Raw genomic sequence first — 15,464 nt, forward strand, 5'->3', positions numbered from 1 at the left:
TTTATTTAACTCACTTCCTCTGTCTGTCTGTCTAGATCGAAACGCTGGAGTGAAAATTCGGACAGTTCTACTTGACCGATACGATTCACATTTGACACGTGGGTCAAGACATGAAGACAATGCAATCTGAAATTAAATTTGACTTAATTGGATGCCTAATTAATTTTTTATGAATTAATTAAAATTTGGACCGAATTAGTAGGCATGTCTATCCAACCACACCACATGCGTCATCACTTTCAATAGCTGCGCCATCACGTTCAATGGCTGCCCCATCACGTTCAGTAGGCGCGCAATTGTTTTTAGTCATGTAACACTATTGTAAATAAAACATGTAAAGTACTGAAAAAAAATAATAAAAAAAAGTTTTAATAACAAGCGTTTATGTAATAATGCACTAAAAAGTAGAAAATAAATTATAGACTACTATTTAAATAACTATAAAGAAAACCGTGGGTGTCTTCCATAACATTAGTAAATGTATCCAATAGATACTAAAGTGACCCACGCTTTTCTTTCTAGTTATTTAAATAGTAGTCTATAATTTATTTTCTACTTTTTAATGCATTATAACATAAAAGCTTGTTATTAAAACGTTTTTTTTATTAATTTTTTTTATAACAAACTGTGTACATGCAATTAGAATAAGAAATTAAAACAAATTTTCTCCTTTTAATAAAAGTTTGTGTTGCTAAAATATGTAATTTCTAATTTTCCATTTTAGCATTTATTTTGGTAAACAAACATTTTATTAAAAAACATTTCGTCAGCCGGGAATCGAACCCGGATCGACTGCTTGGAAGACCCCATGCTGACATTTACACCACGACACTTAATATGAGAAAAGATAATTTCTAATGTGCAAATTTGGGAATACAAACTTCTGATCATTTGTTGACGGTGATTGAGTATTCTTACCTTCAACTGATGTCACACACCTTGAAGTCAAGTTTAAGTGTACTTGCGACTACAGACTAGAGCCATTGAACAACTAGAAATAGAACTTTACTGAGTTACCAAAGTGATTGATTTAGACAATGACGACGTCAATACAATACTGAAAATATCAAGTTCTTGAAAAACAACCATTGACACTTCCAGACGTAAAAACGATGATTTCTATTGACCTGTTTGGGTTCATCCAAAAACCACATCACAGTAGTGGGGAATAGGGAGATAAATTTAAAAAATACTATGCGTCAGCCGGGAATCGAACCCGGATCGACTGCTTGGAAGGCAACAATGCTGACCTTTACACCACCGACGCCGATACATAGCGATCAATTTCATTCAAATTCAAATCGGATAGTGATTAATTTGTGATTGATTCGGATATTGACATATTTGTAGTCACAGTCCTGGGAGGGGGGGGGAGTTCAAATGGAAATTTCTATTTTATAGAAGTGTGTTTTGTTTATTAACAAAAAACAATGTTTGGTTGTTTGATTTAGTAATTGGAGAATTTTTTTAAATCAATAAACAGGGTGACTACATACGAAAACAAAAACGCGTTGTTTTATTGCATTTTTATCGTCATAAATTAACGCCTTTATATATATTAAGACTTTCCGGATTGTACATCTAAAACATTTTTTTTAAAACTAGAAGTCAACAGCCACAACAAAAATATCGCATTTTATTTTATTAACATGAACAGTAAAGTAACAAATATAAACACGTTTATAATAACAATTTAACCTAGTACACGACTACACAACCTGCCAATCACACTTTGACCGTGCCTGAATAATTTTTTAATTTTTTTAAATTTATCCTGTTTATTAAGAACTAATTTAAGCCAACTTTTATCCGATATAAAAATAATGTAAAACTAAATTATTTTTTGGCTTATTAGGGCCTGAAATTAGAATGCCTAAACAGAGGCGTAGCGAGGGGGTGGGCAGGGGCTGGGGATAGCACCGGTTGACACAATTTAAGGGGGGGGGGGGGTGACACCAATGCAAAAAATAGCAAAATGTATAGAGAAAAACTTGAGCGGGGGGGGGGTGCAAATCAAAAGTTTGAGGGGGTGGGGGGAGGGGGGGTGCAAATCGAAAATTTAAAAGTTTGTCCCAAGGGAAGGGTCTATACGTCTCTGGGGTGGGGGTGACACCATTAAGTGCCGCACCGGGTGACACCCGACCTCGCTACGCCACTGTGCCTAAACATGCTGGAAGAAATTTGTCATTTGAAAATTCTAAATAAAAATCTTTCAGATAAACCTGTTTATCAATATTTGAACTTACGTATTGTATTTCAGCGAATGCTCGGAAATTTTCATTTATAAAAGAAATATTGGAATCTTTTGGAGCTAATATCTATGCAGTTTCAAAAATAAACTGCGTCAGCCGGGAATCGTACCCGGGTCGATTGCTTGGAAGGCAACCATGCTGACCTTTACAACACCGATGCCTATATACAGCTAAGCTCAATAGTGATTAATTCGACAGTGAATAATTTGAAAATAGACCCGTTCTTTAGTTTTACAGTCTAGGGGAAACAGCCGCGGAAAAATTGCGTAGCTCAAAAAAGTATTATTTCCCTCCCCTATAATTGGTAAAATTTTACTTCTGTCGTTTTCGAATGCAGTAGGCCTATCTAATCATAAAATTATTTAATTAATCTATTTGAATGATGTTCTGGATATGCACATATTTTTGTTTGATTGTTTTAGCTTAAAAAAATAAAGTTTTACTTAAATATCGAAAACAATAGAAGTTCAGACGATACAAACAAAAGCGTTAACTCAGTGCATAGAGTACAGATTATTCCTTTGGCAAAATAGCATTAATCCAAGAGATTTACTTAATTACTTGCCAATTATTTACTAGACTCACTATATGATGTTTACATTAAAAGTTGACAAGCTTAGTCAAACGTCTTGAGCGACTTCAAATACGTCCAGAGATTCTTCCAGGCATATCTTCGGGGGGGCAATGCCCCCCCCCCCCCCCCCCCGAAGAAAGTTTACGGCCCCCTCCCGAAAATTTCAAGTGCTCCCCCCCCCCCCCGGAGAAAAAAGTCTGGAAGAAACACTGCATACGTCCGTCCATTTAACACGTTTTAGCAGTGAGGTTGTTATCATGAGATATTAGGGTTTAAACTTAAAAGGTAACCAAAAAAATAATTTAAAAATCAGACGAACATAGAATAAGGGAATCAAAACTGTGAAGAATGAGAAAGGGATATCCTATTATTAATTGTCTTCAACAGAAAAAAATACTTTGTGTTTTATTAGTGAGTCAGGAATTTTAAAAACTTAGTCTTTAAACAAATGTTTAAAATGTAACGGGATTCAATTGGGAACTTACATTTTTTAGATTAAGGCTACAAAAGCAAAGATTTGTTTTTTATACACCTGCCTAGAAGTAGGGCACTAGACTACTAACCAGAAAGTCTCGTGTTCGAATCCGGGTCAAAGACAGTGGAACACCCTGAGTCCACCCAGTTCTGGTGGGTAACTCACATTAGGGAAACTAAAGGCGGCTGTGTATAGTGCTAACCACATCATCCCTTCATAAGCCGAGGTCAAGAAACATATGAACTCTACTTCATCTGCCCAATGGATCGTTTGATCTAAAGAGGAAATATTTCCCAAAAGTAAAACTTTGAAAATTTAATAGGCCTATCATAACCAACATTTTAAAGAGCAAAACATACGACTTAATTAAAACAATGCACTGAATTTAAATACTATCGTATATTTATTTCCTTTGTATTACAATTTAAATCAACAATATTTTTATTTAAAAACCATACGTAACATATACTCATAAATAAGCCGTCTTTGTATAATAATGTATAATAATTTCTGGTACGGACGTAAATGATTTCTCAAAATATCTGAGATCAAGACCATAAGACATCTCCCCCATCCAGTGGCGTAGCAAGGTCGGTGTCACCCGGTGCGGAACTTAATGGTGTCACCCCCCAGAGGCGTAGCGACCCTTTCCGGGGACAAACTTTCAATTTTCAATTTGCACCCCACCTCAAATTTTCGATTTGCACCTCTTAAAAGACTATTTAAACCTCGAATTAATCACTTAATTAAGTGGAATTATAATTAATCTGCATATATTTTGCTATTTTTTGCCTTGGTGTCACCCCCCTAAATGGTGTGACCCGGTGCGGTTCGCATCCCCCCCTCGCTACGCCCCTACGCCCATCTAACCCTTATGATGTAACAATCTGAGATGGGTAAATTGTCTTGAGTGTAGGCGACAACACAACGAATCATTTCAATGATTGCCTTACCAAGAATAAATTTATTATCTCCCATGTTAGTATGTAACAATATTAAAGGGAAGCTAAAATGTATTCTCGTTAATATTTTAATTAATACTTAGGGAACTATAAAGCTTATATAAAGCTTATAAGTCTAAGTGTTTTCTTTGTTAACGTATAAAAAATAAACTTATGTTGTTTAATTTGAAATTAGAATTTTTTGTCTAATATTAATAAACAGATTGACCATATAAGAAAACAAAAACATAGTTGTTTTATTACATTTTTATTGTTTAAAGTTTAACGATACGCCTTCAACAGCGCTCCTTTGTATGTATCTAATAGTCACCAGTTTTTTTTGTATTCAAGCAAACAGCCAAAAAAAAAAAAAAAAAAAAAAAAAAAAAAAAAAAAAAAAAAAAAAAAAAGCAAACAGTCACTACACTTTTATCTTCAAGACATGTAATGACAATTTTTATTAATGTTTGAACTATGTTAAATACACACTAAGTCAAGCACACACACATTTGTATATATTGATGTAATGATTTCTATTTGAAAATAAAGATATTAAAAAAAAAAAAAAAAAAATGAAGTTAATAGGAATGGCCAAGAAAATTAAAACAATGGTTTTCCATAATAAAATACACAATAGAGGTCAATGAATGGGGAATATCCTGGTTGTTTATTTGTATTAAACAATATAACATCCTCTAAAAAAAAAAAAAAAAAAAAAATTAAAAAAAAAAAAAAAAAAATAAATCTTCAAGCAAACAGCCACTACAAATGAAGCACATCTCAAATCATTTTAATAACATTACTAGATTCTAGTTAAATAACCATTATAAAAAACTTTATAACAACAAGCTTTTAGCATGCAATGAAAATAAGAATGTAAAACAAACTTTCTCCTTTTAATAAAACATATGTTGCTAAAATATCTAATTTCCCATTTCCCATTATTGCATTTATTTTGGTGATCAAACAAATCATCTGAAGGCTTTAGTCCCGAATTAACGCATTAGAAATTGAACTCATATTGAATGTCGGTGGTGTAGAGGTAGCATTGTATAAACTAATGGAGTAGTTTGAAAAGATCAGTTGTCAGTGAAGCAGAAGTAGCCGAAATGTTCTGGACCAAACTTGGAGGAATCGCCCTAAAACCTACTGAGATGGAGAGATATAAATGTGTCCATTTTCCACAAGGGGCCTCAGGGATGATGATGATGATGATGATGATGATAATGATGATGATGATAATGATGATGATGATGATGATGATGATGATGATGATGATGATGATGATGATGATGATGATGATGATGATGATGATGATGATGATGATGATGATGATGATGATAATGATGATGATAATGATGATGATGATGATGATAATGGAGTAGTTCTCACACCTATCATAGACAAGCCAACACTTGATGTTATGGGATGGCATGGTTTGGTGGTAGAGCGCTTGACCGCTATCCCAACGGTCTCGAGTTTGTATTATTTTTACTTGACAAAAATACAAAACATTACAACACTGTTGAAAGAAGTGGCATAAAAGTAAACAGCTATCATTACCCTACATCAAAACCTCCTGAGTACATTTAATCAACTTCTAATCAGCTTTAAAAGATGGTGTAGCAACCATCTATATACACATTCTAGAACAGTGGTTCTTAACCTTTTTGGAGGTACCAGTTTCATTCCGAACACTTGGGTTTCGATCGAACTCAGGTTAAGAACCACTGCTCTACATTGCAAAAGATAAACTTGTTCAGAAAACTGCATTTGTTATAGTTAAATGATGTACGTAGATATTTATGTTTCTAAACTAAACAGTATTACACGTTGTTTTAACATAATTTGGGTTGGTTTGTACGCGATGTTTTATGTACACAATGAGCAATAACAAAATTAAATCAGAAACTGTTTCATTTACTAAATCATTGTTCGCCGTTCAGTTTTCAACATCAAGTTATAAAATGGCTAATAATATTCTTCACTGGTCTATTTCACTCAAACGACTTGTGAAATGTAACTCCAAGGTTTCACAAAAAAAAGGGGGGGGGGGGGGGGGTTATAGTTATAGTTTAAACTTGATTTATCACAAAACGTCGTTTTAAAAAAGAATCACATGCGTCAGTCGGGAATCGAATGCGGATCGACTGCTTGGAAGGCAACCATGCTGACCGTTACACCACCGACGCCGATACATAGAAAAGCTCAATTTCATTCAAACTCTAATCGGATAGTGATTAATTTGACAGTGATTGATTCGGATATTGACCTACTTGTAGTCACACACTTGGGGGGGGGGGGGGGGAGAAAGTTCAACTGGAAATTTCAATTTTCTAGAAGTCAACTATTGACACCAAAACAAAGAATGTGAGGAATTTGAATATTGATCTGCCTATGGTCACCCATAAACCATATCACAATTTTTTTTTTAATTTGCTACTCAGCTGTTAACTCGCTTTTAAATAGAAGTTCTTGTAAAATTTAACCTTTACACCACCGACGCTTTCATGTAAAGGGCTAAAGATACATTCTAGACCGTTCGGATCAGTTGATGACAGTGATTGAGTAATATTTCGTACATATGACGTCACACGTCTCCGCCGTACCCTGTTTTGGGCAGCCCTCTTTATAAGCCCGGCAACCCTTGCCTCTTCTATTGTCCTTCTCCGTTATTTCCTTGACCTTTCTACTTTCCTTTTCCTCTCAGAATTCCAGTTTGGCGCTTCTGATAAAATTAGACTGGTCTAAAATTTGACAAATTATTTGATAGAACATAAAACAAGTAAGACTGGTACGGGTTGTGGAGTCAATGACATGTAAATAAAGTTTAAACCCGTATTAGCTACTATTATTAGTTTAGCATGAAGCCTATCTATATTGAAAACTGCAAGACAACAAAATTGTATGTTCCGTGTATAATGTCTGCATTGTTAAAATATCGAATAATCCCTATAGGAATTAATACAAAGATAACTTCATCTTACTCTATACATTCGTAAGTCGACTAGTACGATTTATAACATTAAATACCTGATAATTAGAAGTCTATGAAAACCATACGTAACATATAATCGTAAATATACAGTCTTAGTTGCAAAATGAATATAAACATATAGACAATAAAATTAAAATAATTTCTGATAGGGACGTAAATAATTTCTCCCCCATCTAACCCTTATGATGTAACAATCTGAGCTAGGTAAATTGTCTTTAATGTAGGGGATATTTTCCTTACAACACAACGAATAATTTCAATGATTGACTAGCGCAGTGAATTATCTCCCATATTAAAATACAACCCATGTTAAAGGGAAACTAGAAACGTATTGTCGTTAATATTTTAATTAATACTTCGCGAAGTACGATGTTTATATAATGTTTATGAGTGTTTACTTTATTATTAACAAGAACAACCTTTTGTTGTTTGATTTAGTAATTGGAGTATTTTATTTTTGAAATCAATAAACAAGGACACTACATACAAAAACAAAACGCGTTGTTTTATTGCCTTTTTATGCTTATTAATAAACACTATACGCCATACATGTTTCACTCCAATGTGCAGAACAGAGAGCTGATAATTTTTTTAAACTACAAGTCAACAGCCACAACAAATCAATCGCGTTATCAACAAATATAAACTCCTCTATTATAACAAACTCTGTACATGCAATGAGAATAAGCAGTTAAAACTAACTTTCTCCTTTAAATAAAAGACTATGACGCTAAAATATGTAATTTCCCGTTTCCAATTATAGCATTTATTTTTGTAAACAAACATTTTATTAAAACAAGTAATTAAAAAAAGTCTTGTGACAATTTTAGCGCAATTTCCTTGTGTTATCTAAAAATAGCTCTGTCGTAGCGTAAATCAAGAGCAGGGTTAGTAAAACCATTGGTTAGTTATTAAAACGTTTTTTATTAATTTTTTTCAGTATTTTACATGTTTTATTTATAATAGAGTAACATGACTAAAAACCATTGCGCGCCCAGCTACTGAACGTGACGTCGCAGCCGTTGAACTTGATGGCGCAGCTATTGAACGTGATGACGCGTGTGGTGTGGTTGCATAAAATGCCTACTAATTCCGGGAAATCCATGAAAGAAACCCGGAATTTTTATGGCCTATGTTCATCCTCGTAACTTGCTTAACATAATTGCTTTTGGAACTAGTCCTCGATATTGCTTCGTTGAGGAGGAGATACGACTTAAAGCTGCGGACACACATCCATCCATCCATTCATCCATCCATCCATTCCCAGAAAAGACGAGTTAATAAACGCAATTCTCCAGAATGGAAATTGCGCTAAAAACAGTTCGTCAGCCAGGAATCGAACCCGGATCGACTGCTTGGAAGACCCCATGCTGACCTTTACACCACCGACAATCTATATGTGAATGGATATTTTCTAATGCAAAAAAAGGAAATACAACCTTCTGATAATTTTTTGACGGCGATTGAGTATTCTTACCTTCAAATGACGTCACATACCTTGAAGTCTAGCTGAAGTGTACGTACGACTACAGCCATTGAACAGCTAGAAATAGAACAGTGGTTAGCTTAGGTATGACGTCATTTTATGGAAGGTGTGGGGGCGACTTTCAGACTTTCAGTCTATGTGATAAGTGGCACATTAATGTTATTATATATCTTAGGATCATTAAAATTTAACATAAAAATTTACTATACACGACTTTTGTAATAGTAAAAAAAAAAAAAAGCAAAACTGAAACTTTCGTTAACCGGGAATCGAACCCGGATCAACTGATTGGAAACGACCTGGCTGACCTTTACACCACCGACGCCGCTATAATTACTGCTTAAGATGTATCAAAAATCCAATCAGTAGATACAGATCTACAGCATTATAATCAGTCGTTGACTGTGATCGATTTTATGACTTACGTCGTCAGTAAACTACGTGACATTTCGTGAAAATTTCAAGTTCTAAAAAACCAACCATTGACACCACCAGAGGTAATAACAATAATAATGAGGGATGGGGTGGGGGTGGGTCACTTATCAGGGGTAGAAGGGGGAGGGGGTTCATGGAGTCAGGATGTAAGAGCAGTTAATTATCTCCCATATTAAAATATAACATTGTTAAAAGGAAATTGAAAATTTTTCTCTATAATATTTAATTAATTAATACTTCAGAAAATACAATTCTCATATAAAATTTATAAGTCTAAGTATTTTTTATCAACCAAAAAAACAATGTTTTGGTGTTTAATTCAGTATTAAGAGTATTTTATGTCCAAAATTAATTAACAAAATGTCAATATAAGTAAACAAAAAAGCTGTTGTTTTTTTACATTATTATTCTTTAAATTAAACGATTCGCTTTCAAAGGTATAGGAGCTGCAACAGTAAAGGTCAACATTTTTTAAATCTTCAAATACAAAATAACACTCATACAAAAAAAAAGTAAACTGCCAATACAAAACAAAGCACATCTCAATTTATTTTAATAACATTGCTAGTAAAATAGCCAATATAAAAACATTTAAAATAAATTTTAGCATACAATGAAAAAAATAAATTAAAACCACCTTTCTCTTTTTAATAAAAGCTTATGTTGCTAAAATATGTAATTTCCCGAATCCCATTATTTCATTTATTTTGGTGATCAAACAAAAACTTAGAAGGCTGTAGTCCCAAATTTACGCATTAGAAATTATCTCTCATATTGAATGTCGGTGGTGTAAAGGTCAGCATAGTTGCCTTCAAAACAGACGGCCCGGATTAGATTCCCTGCTAACGCAATAAGATCCAATATAAACGAGCTGACCCGCTATTTAGTTTTTTTTTTACTTTCTATTTTTCAGTAATTCATAGTTTGTGAATTCGACACTACCAACGTTGCGACTGAAAATAATTTGCTTTAAAACACTATAAGTAGCTCGTGAAGGACGATTATCTTCCCCCACACTTTCTATTCCTCCCCACCCCCGTTAAAGCAGCCGTCCGTGACGACAGTTACAAGCGACAATGAAAAGATCATGCAGAACTTGTTTTTACATCACCTTAGTTTAAAATCTTTTTAAAACTAAATTATCTGCCCCAAATAGCCGTCACTAGTTCGACCCGGCTCTACGATTGTAAACATTTAGTGTTAACGACACCTCACCAGGCTGGTGGGGGTGAGGGTGGGGGTGGTAGCTATATGCCGAGAGAGCGGGGAAGTAACGGCGTGCGTCTACATGGTGTCTCGCATGGTCCCCATGAAGAGAATCATATATATAGATGTTGATTCACAAATGCTATAAAGGGAATTTTAAAATATTGGTTAACCTACAAGAAAACAATAACAATTTGTTGAACTTTCAACCTACAGATAATTTTAATTTTGCATCATTTATTTAAATATATGACTGATTTTATTTAGCTTTTTACCCCTATTCTGTCAAAATCATCGTTTTTTTTTCGTCTGCCAAAGACAATAGTTCTCGGCTGACGCACATTTTTTTAATTGCATAGATCAAAGATGTATTTTCAAATGGATTGAACATTCCTAACCCTGTCGTATACGCAGTTTCAAGTATAGAAGACGTCTTGTAAAAAGGGCTAAAATCGTTTTACACTTCATTGAGACCGTCAATATTTCAGAAATAAATCGATTAAATAATTAATAAGAAAACAAAAAAATGGCTTTTTTAAAGCCGGGTGTGTGTGTGTCTGTGTGTAGGAGGGGGGAGGGGGTTGAGTAAGAGAAAGAACAGAGTTATTATGTGACATGTGACTTAATTTTATCTGAATTGTAGGGAGTGGTTGTTTGGGTCATTCGGTCTACGTATCAACAGTGAGGTATGCGGATATTAGTTTATTATTTTAGGATCATTAAAAGTTCAAATTAACAATTATAGATTTTTTTTAAAAAGTAAAATATAAAAAATAGCATGCGTCAGCCAGGAATCGAACCCGGATCGACTGCTTTGAAGGTAGCCATGCTGACCTTTACACCACCGACGCCGATACACGTGCTAACTTAGATTTATCTAAAACTCCAATCGGACAGTGGTTGAATCGACGGTGATTGATTTGAAGATTGACCTGCTTGGTGTCACAAGTCAGTGGAAAGCCCCTGAGTCTAACCAACTCTGATGGGTACCTAACTCACGTTATGGAAATTAAAGGCGGCTGGGCATAGTTCTGAACACATTATCTCTTCATATGCCGAGGTCAAGAAACATGAACTCTACTTTATCTGCCCAAAAGATCGTTTGATCTAAAGAGGAATATTAACCAAAAGTAAATATTTTAAAATGTTATAACCCTATCATAACAATAATTTTAAAAAAGTAAAACAAAAATAAGGCACTGAATTTAAAAACTAATGTAGACTTTATCCCTTAGTTTTAAAATTTAAAATTACAATATATTGATAGGTAAACCGAAAAAATCTAATTAAAAAAAAAACATATACTCGTATATAAGTCGGTGTTAGTTACAAAATGAAAATAAAATAAACCGGGAGTGATCTCCCCTAAACTTTCTCGTATATTCTTATATAACTTGGAATATAGACATGATTTTTAATTACTTAAACTTTTAAAAATAGAATAGAATCTCATAGAAAAAAGAATTGCGCACCAAGCGAACGCCAAAACAAAAAGTGCATAATAGTGCGCAATATTATTAGTACTTTATAAATTTACTTGCGTTTTTTTTTGATAAATCGGAAATAGCGTAAATTAGTACTTCTGGTACTTCTGTTACTCAAAATTTGACAGAAGGTAGAGAATTAGATCTTTTACTTACATGTGAAATTTCATTGATCTATCTGAAATAGTATAGTTATAGACTTTTGAAAAATTCAAAGTAGAAAAGTACCACTTCCGGTTATCGGAAATTACTCAACAGTTGATCAGGATCTACGATTTTCATAAAATACTTATATATGAAATTTCATCAACCTAGGTGTAAAGGTACTAAGGTTATCGTGTTTAAACACAGACAGTCACACAGACAGACACACAGACATACGGACAAGATTGCAAAATTATGTTTTTCCGTATCAGTGAGGTGTAAAACGTCGAGATTTGTAAAAATCTCGATTTTTTTTTTGAACGATTACAATAATTTCTCTATACTTCGTATATACGAGATAGTAAATATAGAGAATAAACTTATAATAATTTCTGATAGGGACGTAAATGATTTCTCAAAATATCTGCGAACGAGACCATAAGATATCACCCCCTTCCAACCCTTATGATGTAACAATCTGAGATGGGTAAACTGTCTTGAGTCTAGAGCAGTGGATATTTTCCTGACAACACAACGAATAATTTTAATGAGAAGTTTATTACCTCCCATATTCTACGACAACTTTGTCAAAGGGAAAATAGAAATGTATTCTCATTAATATTTTGATAAATACTTCGGGAAGTACAATGCTTATATAAAGTTTATTAGTGTTTTTTTTAATTAGCTAAACACATTGCTGGTTGTTTAATTCAGTAATTAGAGTATTTTATTTTTAAAATTAATAAACAACGTGACTATAAACGAAAACGAAGCAGCTGTTGTTTTATTACATTATTATCCTTTAAAATAAAACGATACGCCTTAAATGCATTTCCCAAAAGGCTTCGAATGTTTTGTTGACTGTTTTTAAAATCCTCAATTAAACACTATCTTTAAAAAAAAAACGGAAAGGAAAAAAATGGAAAGTTAAAGATAATTACAACACATTAACAGACAAACTCAGGATTTATGGAAGAACTTATAACAGCGATATGGTCCCACAAAAGACGACTAAGAAACTTGGGCCATACTGAACAATAAAATAATTCTCAATCCGGAAAAATACCAATACTGCATAACAACCATCTTTGCCAGAGCTGCATTAGTAAAAAGATACATAATTCCAAAAATAATTTTCGCAGTGACATACTCTACAATACCCAATTCGTTTATTAAACAAACAAACAAGCACATTAGATAATTTATTTTCAAAAACACTATTAGCCACAAAACCTTAATACAAAACAAATTAAATGGATGTATAGGGATCAGGGGCGGAGCTACAGTGCCGACAGACCCCGCAATGCGGGGGGGGGGGGGGCAGACCGATTGGGGGCCCAAAAATCCTGGCTAAATTATTAAAAAAAAATTAGGTGGAGGTCGAGTTATCTTTCTTCTACAGTTACAAACAAACACGATAGTCGGCAAACGTCTTTGAGAAAAATGCACAGACTATAGCTCGAGAGACCGCCAGACATATAGACAACTTCAAAGACGTAGCCTACCGTTCTTTTTTAGTGGCGTCGATTAGGAGAACAAAAAAGCAGTGTTATATTGTTTACATTATTAAAATACATATCTATGATTGTGTGTTTAAACTGCTGGCCTGAATTCTACAAAAAATAAAATTATTTATTTCGATCTCATACATTTATAATTGCGTTCATTTTTACTTTAACAACTGTATCGGACTGGAGAAATGTTGCGGCGACTATCCTGGTCTTCTAGACGACCGGAAGACGTCGGCACTATTGATATAGATGTTTATCGGCGCTTTCTTGTCCCCTCCCAATGAACCTTCCCAACTCTCTCCCCCCCCCCCCCACCCTCTCACCCCTACCCCTCACCTCTACCCCTCACCACACCCTTACAATAAGATGTAATGCATAGATTAACGAACCGTCTATGAACTACTGAACTGTAAACTGACCACTTCTGCACATTTTATTAAAGACACTAGTCAGTAGTCGTTCATTTACCTGATCAACAGGGGCGGAACTTACAGTCACGCAAGACCCCGCAATGCGCGGTGGGGGGGGGGGGGGGGGCAGGCCGTTTAAGGGCCCACGGCTGACCAAAATTAATATTTTTTTAAAATTTTGAATTTAATGTTCGTGCATTTTTGCCTTAATATTTGGTTTGTAAAAGAAAAACACTGTAGCTGCGGTACAATTATCTTTATTTTACAGTCACTATACCACGCTCTTCCGCAAAAGATAAAATCCATTAAACAAACTACAGTGTAAAATATAGGCAACTCTTCAAATTTGAATGATTCTTTGACTCGTTGCCCCCTCCCCCCTTAATAGCTAAATAGAGGACACGTTACTGTTTGACCGATCCTCCAAAGTGTACTGTGGCGGAAGGGGCAGGGGATGGGGACCAAAAAGAGGGTTCAAAAATTGTCGACAAAGTTTTTACATATTTAAAACAGTTATTTATAGTTGTTTTTTTCAAACCATCGTCAAGGCCGAGTTCTATTTCCCAACAATCAAACACACGCTGTCGCCGGCAAAATTCTTTTTAAAAAACAACAAAGTCCATAGCACGAAAAGCCGCTACATATGAAGTGGGCTTTCATGATGCACGGCTCTTCTTTGCGGCATTGGCAAGGGACCCGAAATCCATTGTACATTTTTCAATGTTAATATGTGTTTGTGATAGTGGTTGAATTTGTATCCTGTACTATCTTGCATCCTACAAATAATAAAAAAAAAAAAAATATAATACTAGAAACTTCAGTTTTATATACGTTTACTTGTTTTTGCTTTTACAAGAAATATCATAGTAAACTTTTAAGGCCTATACTTGGACTTATCTCGACTGAATAATTTTTACAATGGGCAATACTGACGTACATAGATCAAGGCGTTTTGTTGTCTCTTTCAAGTTTTTTCCCAAGCCGACCCCTATCCCATCCCTCTTTCTCAACCTCACTAGTATCGAGGAGATAAATGTATTGTTTATGAACTACTTCCTAACCGTACGATTCACCACTTCAGCACATTTTGTCAGACACTATACAGCACTAGATCTAGTAAACAGATATTAGTTTACTTTCATAGTATTAGGCACATCTAATTCACAAAACAGGGTAGGTAAGATTATTTTTTATATAATTATTTAGAAATTAATTACAAAGTTTAGAATTAATTGAACATTATTAATAGTCAATTACTATTTATAAATGACGTCATTGAGGTGGGGGTGTGTTAGGGTCTGTGTTTTTTGTTAGTCCCCCCACTCCCCTAAATCAGAAGGTTATCCAACGCGTGACCTGGCCACATACAGTTGTACATGTGAAAAACATTTTTCTGTCTATTATGCATTACTGCATCATTCACCCAATCGCCATGAAAACTTGGGAAGCTGTTGAGTACAGCCCCGCAAAGGTTTCTGTCATAGGCCTAACATTTGTACATATTGGAGTGGGGACTCCAAACTGAAATATGTGATTTAGCGCCCCGTG

At 34.5% G+C, this 15,464-nt stretch overlaps 1 non-coding gene across 1 annotated transcript; it reads right to left on the reverse strand.

The window, feature by feature from the left end:
• Window positions 1–1,195: 1,195 nt before the first annotated feature.
• Window positions 1,196–1,267, reverse strand: Trnag-ucc (transfer RNA glycine (anticodon UCC)). The gene has a single exon. It is a non-coding gene; the product is annotated as a tRNA-Gly (tRNA).
• Window positions 1,268–15,464: the final 14,197 nt, after the last annotated feature.

This window comes from Physella acuta, unplaced genomic scaffold (assembly GCF_028476545.2).
Source record: "Physella acuta isolate Inbredline_101_S28 unplaced genomic scaffold, ASM2847654v3 ptg000699l, whole genome shotgun sequence".
NCBI lineage: Eukaryota > Metazoa > Mollusca > Gastropoda > Physidae > Physella > Physella acuta.